Here is a 7596-nt window from a genome sequence, read left to right as displayed (position 1 = left end):
TAGTAGAAAAAACATGGACTGGAATCTGGCCTCTGGTTTTTTAATTGAGGTGACCTTTAAGCACATCTGCTTCTCTTAATTCATATTAAGAATTATTTTAAAAAAATACTATTGCATTTTTATGTAACGATATCAAAGACTGTTATCGCAACAGAAGCTTACATAGTTGAATAAAAAGTAACATGCTAACAAGTTGATATATCAAGTGTTTCTGAATATGGAGATAATGACCCAGATTTTCCGGTGTGATGTGGTTGTTTTGACCTGAACTGCCAGCATATTTTGGACCTAAAGTCATCATGACTGGCACTGGGAGGATCCCCAGAGCACCAAAGTAATTCTGCAATAGTGTAGAGCCAAGAGAGCTTTTACACCACTTTGCTGCAAGAAAAAAGGAAGGAAGGCCACCAGTAAAAAGGAAAGTGGTTGGGTCACACTTGTGCTAAGTATCAGAGGGCTAGCTGTGTTAGTCTGTATCCACTTGTGCAGCTAAATTGATCCTTGGATGGATGTTTGTCCCCATGTGGCAGCCTGGTATTAATTCAGAGCAGTTCTTTAGCTGTTCTAAGCCTACACAAAAGTGAGCTTTAAGTTAAATTGCACAATGCTCTTGATTTGTGTTATCATTTCCCAGGGTTTCGTCTACTGTCCCTCCATTTCTTTATATAAACAAACACTTCCCAAAGCCAAGTCCTTCTTGCTGAACTGGGGCTTTCGAATATTTTAAATTTCCACATTTTAGAAACAACAGAACACTTCTTCAGTATTTGCAACTTAAGAAAACACTTCTGGAGCTTTGAGAGGATATTATTGAAAGAAAGCAACAGGATTACTGGACTGTATTTGTACATATAGGCACATGATTGGTTCAACTTAATATCTTGCCTGAAATTGTGTTCAATTATTATTTATCCTGGCCTGACATGCATTCTTTAATGTAGCTCCTTAGTTTGGATTGCTGTCTTTGGTTGCTGACATGGGTAATGAATAAGAGGCGTAAGGAAATGTGTTCACTGGACAAGAGCAAAGTAATTTCAATGCAAGGAAATGAAGGAAACAGACCTAGAAAATCCTGAATGCATTTGGGAGCCTTGGACTCATTTTCCTTCCTTTGCTTATTTTTGCTCAGAGATGGTAGCGTGCTCCACAGACTCACGGTCTGGTGACTTATGGGCATGTACACGAACCGTCAGGGCCGTTTTTACTCCGGTAAAGTGTGCACGCTCAGGGTCTTGCACTTTAACTTCTTGGCGCGAGAAGAACGTGCTGAGTGGCCCCTGAAGTCTCACGCATTCAAAGGGCAGCCCTCCCCCCCTCAGGTGCCTTTCTTAGCTTGCCACCGCGCTCGGCGTGCGCCAGAGCCACTGCAGGCAGATCGCACACAAAGGAGGAAGGACTCGCGCTAAAGTTTCAGGGGCCTGACGCTGGCTGCTGCCCCTTCGCGAACGTGCACTGGGAAACGTCCAGCCCTGCATGCTGGAGTGGCGGAGAGAAAGTGCCGAGGGGGCGCCTGCCTGGCCGCAGCGTCACGCTCGGCTCGAGAGAAGTCCCTGGGGAAGGGCGTCGGAGGAGAGGCCGAAGGGGAGCCGGGCAGACAGCGAGCCAGCCAGGGACACCCAGCATCGTTCGCTTCGCTGTCGGCGGCGCGGGCCCTTTGCAGCCTGCCCGGGACAAACCTTGCAGCAGCTCCATTGGCTGAGAGCGGCTAGCGCTGCGGCGGCTGCTGCCAAAACAGCTCAAGCCAAGCGCCCCCTTTCTCCAGCCCCCCTCCAAGCAGGGCAGCGGCGGCTGCAGCAGCAGCAGCCAGGCGCTCAAATGGAGTGGAAAATGGCCAGTGGTGGCATATAGCGCCATAGATTATCTGCTTCACGTTTTGTATTTAGCTGCCTCTAATCTGCTTTCCTTTGCCTGAGCCCCCAGCTGGGGGTGGGGGGAGAGGCAGGCGGGAGAGATTCTGTCCTTTGCTGCCGGTACTATACGCGATAATGTTTATATGATTAGCTGAGCCCAGGGGTGGGGAGTAGAGAGAGGGGGGTGGAGATTGGAGGAGGAGGCTGGAGGTGACTCCAGTTCAGAGCCAGTGGAGAGTCTGTGTCAGGCTTTAGCAGTCCCCAGTCACACACACAGAGGTGCATGAGCGAAAAGGAGCTTGCAATACAATTCACTGGGATTGTGTGCGTGTGTTGCGTTACCCCCCCCCCCCCCCCCCCCCCCCATTGCTGTGTGTGTTAGTAGCTCCGCGCTTGGTTCCTGGGCTCCAGCCGTTCACGGGGCAGCAGCGGCGAGAGGAAGACGAGAAATCCGAGGAGGGGCTGGAACTGTATCATGCCAGAGGCCAGCGTGTCATCCAGGGAGATGTAAATGAGGTCGAGGCGAACGACAGAGACACGGAGAAGGGAGGGGGCTTTGCGCTGCAAAATCTGAGTTGGTCGCCCCGCTGCTCCTGGCATCGCCTTTATTCCCCTTCTCGTGAGCGTTGCGGAGAAAGGACTCCCAAGGCTGGGCACATACCCTGGGCTTTGCACCGTGGTTCACCCCTTTGATTTATTGCTATTATTTATTTATTTATTGGTCGGGGAGCCTGGCTATTTTAGACCTTTCCTGCCGAGCGGGGTGTTGGAAACTGCCGGAAAATGTTGACTTAGCCCTAGCAAAGCCAGCCTACCGACCGGCCGGCCGCTTGGAGGAGGAGAAGCCGCCTTGCGTGTGTTGTCCCAGCTCAGCAGCGAGCTGCAGAGCCAGCTGCCTCCCTCTCTCCCTACCCAGCCCAGCTTTCTCCTGCCCGGTCCCCGGTGTGCCTGCTGTTGCTGTGGTGCCTCCTGAACTAACTCCTCTGCCCCTGGCGTTCAGAGGGGGCTCACCCGGCGCACTTCTCCGGGGCAGCCGAGTTGAGAGAGAGAGAGAACCTGGCCCGGCTTCGGATCCACAGAGCGAGGTAAGACGAGCTCAGGGCAACAAGCTTGCTGCTGCTGTTCCCAGGACTTGTTTGCTACTTGCGTCGCTTCCCTCTTGAGCCGTTTGCAAAAAGAAAAGAAAAAAAGGGACGGGGGGTGGGGGGGTGGCTCGTTTGCTGAACCCAAGGCCGCCCCCCTTCTCCCTTGGGGTATCCCCAGTTCCCAGTGACCCACAGTAAATTGGTGGCGACGGCGAAGAGAGGAATAGGCCCCCCACACCCCATGCAGCCTGTTTTTTTTTCACGCCATCACCATTTACTAATAGTCCGCGCCGGTTAAATCAAAGTGCTGGGGGGGGGTGAGGACAGACCGGGCGAGCCGAGGGGGCAGCTGCCACTGGGGGGGAAGGAGACTGGGCAGGGGAGGTAGGGCGCGAAGGCCGGCGGCAGGAGCATGGCTTGCTGCCTTTGGGGGCAGGCAGAGCCCATGGGGCTGGTTAATCCCCCGACAGGGGCTTCCCAGGCAGCCCCAGAAAGGAGCCGGTGACATGAAAATGGAGCCAGATGTGAACTAGGGTGGCCGATCATGGCCAATTAGAGGCAGGCTCCAGGGGCTGTGGGCCGGCTTCTTGCAGGGGGTGGGCGCCCTGGGGAACCAGGGCTGGCAGGGTGGGAGTGCGGAGGAGCCCCAGTGGCGTGGGGTCCCGGGGCGGCCCCTGGGGAGAGGGGAGCCGGTGCTGTAGGCTCCTGGGCAGCCGGACTGGTGGAGCGGGACCTGGGGGCGGGCTGCGCTTTCCTGCCCAAAGGGGGCTCCGGGCCGCGGTGGGAGAGCAGGGCCGTGGGCAGACTGCGAGCTGCCGGCCTCTGAAAGAAGTCACTCCCGGGGATCCTCGACCTCCTCCCACAGCCTTCACCTTCCCCCCAGCGAGGGCTCTGGTGTCAGAGCTGGGGAAGGCTGTCTCCTGCCAGGCACCCCTGAAAAGGGACCAGGCTGAGCGGCTCTTCCAAGGGAGCCTGCAAGGCTCTAACTACCAGCAGGAGCCATATGGTTCCCGTTACCGGAGCAAGGCAGCCTTTTCTCTCCTCTCTGGTCTGATCCAACATTCTTTCCTGTATATTGAGCCAGCAAGTCTCCTTCTCTCCCCTCCCTCCTTGGGTTCAGAGGAGGAATATCTTGACGTGGGTAGTTCATTCATTTGTCTGTGTGTGTATGTGTGTGTGTGCATAGAGCAGGCCCCACCAAGTCTGGCGAACTCAAGTTGCGCAATGAAGAAAGTTGCATCCGTTTAGTAAATAATTACCTGTTGCAGATTTATTTTAACTAAATCAGCTTCATGAAGAGCCAGTCCGCCCAGCCGCGAGTGCATAGGGAAAGAGGCTTCCAGCTAACAATGAGAATCCTTCCCAGTTGTGGAAGAAGGAGGGTTTTTTTTTTAGTTTCAGATGTGGAAAGCTGGGGCCATCTGGAGACAGAAAACAAAGTACGTGTTTCACGGGCACCTTTTACTGTATCTGGGTTTAACAAAAATAGTATCCGGTTATAAATCTAAATGAGTGCTGGTGGGGTTTGGACATAGTTGATTTGTCAGAAAGTAAAGATGTGGTATTCAGGTGTATGTTTTTCTTTGCATAGAAATGTCCTTGCGCACACGATGAAGAATTCTGCAGAACAAATGTTCCGTTGTTTGGTTTCTTCAGACACTCTGATTCCCTCCTTTTGTTGCTTGTCACTAAAAGAGGTGCCATTTCACATCATTCTGCACAAATTGTTTGAATTAATGCAAGTGTGAATTCTTACCGTTTGAAGGGGGCTATTAGCATATCAAAGGTTTCTTAGTTCCAGCTCAATTGAGAAAATTTCAGCTTGTCTTCCATTTGCTTCCAAGCAGAGGCCCAAAGGGCAGTGGGAATTGTAAAGGGATAAAATGGGGAGGTGGATTTGGGTTATGTTTCTGAACTTTTGCTGTTTTGTAATTATGTGAGTGAAAAACATTGTCTGTCTGCTGCAGAGCCCTTGCAAACGGTCAGACAATTATTTTCTATTGGTTAATGGTTTGTTCAAGAAAAAGAGTGACCTTTTATGACAGCCACAGTGACATTGCTTCTGGTGTCTTCTGTCTGTTAGTGGGATTTAGAAAGCCTTTTCTACTGGACTCATGCTTTGGGTATGGCCTACACATTATGGCATTAGGGGGTCTGAATAGGAAAGAACTTCTAATTATTTCAGAGAAAAATGAGATCTTGAAATAAAAGACAATTCCAAACCTTTGAAGTAAACATACTTTTCTCCTTAACATGTAGACTAGGATAATAGACAAGCTTTCATATGTAGTTTAAAAAAGTGTTACCATCTATTAGCCATGTACTTCAATTTCATTTTTATTATAAGTACATTTCTAATGTGAAAAATAATAACTTCTTGTAATCTGATTTAATGGGTTAAATATGGGATACTAAGAATAAAGTATTATAGTTTGCCGTTAATGATAGTGGTGTAGTAAATATTCTTAAATAGGTGTGGCAAGGCCTGTGTCGGTCTCATAGTAGAATATTTATCATTATGTTTTAAATTGGTTTACATACCTCAAATTTACACAATTTTTGATTCATTAGGTACTGTTGTTTTCCTGTGTTTGCAAAGAGCAATGTCTCAGTCTACCCTTTCATTATCTTAAAAAATCAATATTCATAATCTGGCAAACCAAGAGCCAAGCAAAATGCAGTTATCCTTCAGTAAGGTGGGCTCTTTTCCAGAGAGTCGATGGTTCTTGGGGACTGCATTCTGGTCTCTCTCTTGTCTTTGGCAAAAAATAACTTTGTATCTCCCAGACCTCTTAAACTGAATAAAATATCATCTGTTGTGTGTGTGTGTTTTAAAGTGGTTTTGAATGCTTTGTAGGTTCATGGGTTCTTTGCACATTGTAGTGTAAGGAATATGAATATGACATGCCTTTATTGTAAGAGGTATCTTTACTAACATTCAGAAGTGTTCCTTTTACTTTCATTTAATAAAGAAACTGAGTTGCATGGTATAAGAGTCTTGAAGAAAACTGTAGTTAATTACATAGTTTATTTAGATTTCTATTACCCTTAAATGGACACCACTTCAGTATTTGGTAGATAGATGGGTTTTAGTGGTCCTAAAATTGTGTCATTACCTTGAGGTAATTTTTAGCAGTTTATTTGCCTAATGCCTTCAGCTGTCTAAAGTGTACCTTTTGGTGGTATAAAAGGAACATATTGATGTGATTGCCATTATTGCACTTAAGATGCTGTTAACTAGTCTGCTTTGAATGCAGCGTGCTATAAAGAAAGCGCATTATCCTTAGCGCTATTAGGGATAATCTAAAAATTGTCTTGAAAATGTTGCACTTCAGTTTATGTGATGGTGATCCCAAATTTGACAAATCTCTAAAGATATAAAATGCAGTGGAAGAAAGATTTTCAACATTCAGATGACAAAATTGGACCACTTAGAGAAAAATTAATGTGCAACAGCAGCACTTCAGCTGCCATTTTCAATCACTGTGGGTTTCTATGTGTTGGCAACAGAAAAGGAACATAGACATTCATATAGTTCTGGGAGCTGGTGGTTGGGGAAATCAGGATATTGAATCATGTGGGTAGAACAAACCAATTACTTCAGGTTTTGACTTGAGACTGGCCAATAAACATTTTTTTGGGGGGCTTCTGGCTCCCTCTGCTCATTAATAGACCAACATCAAAGCGAGCAACCAAACTTCCAAATGTTATAAAAACTAATGTAAAGATACAGATCTTACATGTAGTCTTGCAAGTCTTAATTTAAGACAAGCAGTTGGAGTTTTTATTGCAGCAATTTTCACAATCAGCAGAGACATTAACACCAGGCTTCTGGGTGTTTCCTTCCTTACAATGAGCAAGAAGAGAGCTTTAAAAAAAAAGTTTGTTTAGTAGTTAGTCCTTATTTGATCACTTCAGAAGCTTTCTCCATGTTTTATTTATCCTTTTTATAGTTTTTAATGTTTTAAATCAAGAATTGGGGTAATTAAGAGGATATTTCTTAGCTTGGGTAAGAAAATTATTTATTGAAATTAAAATAATCAAGGTGGCAATAGTTTAAAAGTTTGTGCTATATTTATTTTTTAATGATACATTCTAAACATGGGATTTTGTTTCTGAAAAATGTGATAGTTCAAAGTGAATCTCTATTTGAATAAGGTTATATCTTTTTTTAGTAGAGTAATCAAATGAATTTACTGTACTGTTTGGTAAATATATTGTAATCTGGCTGGTTGTAATTTCACTTTTAGAAAAACAAGGATCTATTTGCAGCAAATTTTGTCTAAATTCAAGTTGGAAAAACATTTTTATTTAAGTAAGTCTAGCAATTAACTGTGCGCATCCAGTATAGAGAAAATTACATAATTAGGAAAAATCAGAGATTGAAGCATAAAGATGATCAAATTTTTTTTGGAAAATTTGGCCTAAAAAGTTTATCTGATGCACCAGTACTCGCTAGGTTTGCTCGCACCACTTCCATGTAGTGTGTTGACTTTCATATTGAAATTTTTTGTAGATTTCTTCTAAACAGCTCTTGCTGAACTTACTGGTAAAATTATCTTTACCAGGAACTACACTAATCCCTAGACAATTCTTTTAAATTTTAAATAATTGCAATACATTTTCCTGAGCCATCATATTTTCCATTGGGAAGTACATGA

At 45.7% G+C, this 7596-nt stretch overlaps 1 protein-coding gene across 24 annotated transcripts in view; it reads left to right on the top strand.

Annotated features, from left to right (window-relative positions):
- The first annotated feature begins 1371 nt into the window (after positions 1 to 1371).
- The window catches only part of ADGRL2 (adhesion G protein-coupled receptor L2), a 194649-nt gene continuing 188424 nt past the window's right edge, over positions 1372 to 7596 (top strand). For 4 of the 24 annotated variants that reach the window (XM_034779335.1, XM_034779332.1, XM_034779333.1 and 1 more), the window contains exon 1: positions 1373 to 2935. The gene's annotated coding sequence lies outside the window, so the exon portion shown is untranslated. Of the gene's footprint in view, positions 2936 to 4162; positions 4375 to 7596 lie in introns of those variants that run through there. The other 20 variants (XM_034779319.1, XM_034779337.1, XM_034779317.1 and 17 more) reach the window with 10 other exon arrangements.

Source organism: Trachemys scripta, chromosome 8 (genome assembly GCF_013100865.1).
Source record: "Trachemys scripta elegans isolate TJP31775 chromosome 8, CAS_Tse_1.0, whole genome shotgun sequence".
Taxonomy (NCBI): domain Eukaryota; kingdom Metazoa; phylum Chordata; order Testudines; family Emydidae; genus Trachemys; species Trachemys scripta.
This window is presented reverse-complemented; position numbering and strand designations above follow the sequence as displayed.